Raw genomic sequence first — 1008 nt, forward strand, 5'->3', positions numbered from 1 at the left:
GAGACATGGTTTTAGTAAAAGTTACCTGATGGCTCTGATATCATGGACAGTGGGGTCACCGGGCTTTATCCCTGGGTGGATAGACTTGCAAAGCCTCAATTTGGTGAGGTCTTGGAAGACATATGGTCCACATATTTGACTTCATATGGGTTGGGCTTGGACCGCGCGCTCTTCATCAGGGCAACATATTGCACTGAGTCACATTCCATCTGGGTATGCCCCTTCTCCAGGAACTTCTGGTGACTACCTTCTTCATTTCTCTGGAAAACTTCAGAAGAGCATTGCTGAGCACCGAATTGCGGTTTTGGTACCCACAACCATCACTCCATAAAATGTACTCCTCGTGTTCCTTATGCTCAGAGAGAAATTGGTGACACAGGATGCAAACTCACTGGCAGACAGAGCTCCCTCACCTTCATGCCAGACACAGCAAATGGCGTTGTGTGATGACATGTCATATACTGTAAAGTTGTGGACGGCAAGTTTGGACTGAAAAACAGGCTCCAGGTACTGTTTTAATGTGGATGACCTACAGTAGTGGGAGGGCACTTTAGGGAGATCCTGCAGAAAGGTCCTCATGAAATCATGAGTCTCACCTCTGTGGCATGATGTGGGATTCTTCTGTGTCCTATCCGTGTCTTTCACCCAGTTAAGGAGAGACCACTCCCCTATTTCAACCATCGCAAAAACAAATTCCTGCACACCCTCCTCCTCTCCCCATCAACTTTTTAAAAAAAAACAAGAGTTGATGACCTTCTTGAATTTTCAGACCCCCTTCTCCTCTGTACTGGGGTGACATCTACCAAACCACGCACATACATTCTTTTCTCTTCCCAGTTCATGTTTCCCAAAAGCTTTTAAAAATCTTCTCCCTGTCTGCCTCTTCAACTTTACTGCAGTAATGCTTGGAGGATTTCTCACAAGCAGCTGACTGGCATCTTGGTCCCATCACCCTTGGCTCCTTGGTGACTTCTTAATTCTTGCTCCTCCCAATGTAGGTCTGTCCCA

This window comes from Micropterus salmoides, unplaced genomic scaffold, assembly GCF_014851395.1.
Source record: "Micropterus salmoides isolate LMB-PRFRI ecotype aquatic unplaced genomic scaffold, ASM1485139v1 Ms_hic_scaffold_1, whole genome shotgun sequence".
Lineage (NCBI taxonomy): Eukaryota > Metazoa > Chordata > Actinopteri > Centrarchiformes > Centrarchidae > Micropterus > Micropterus salmoides.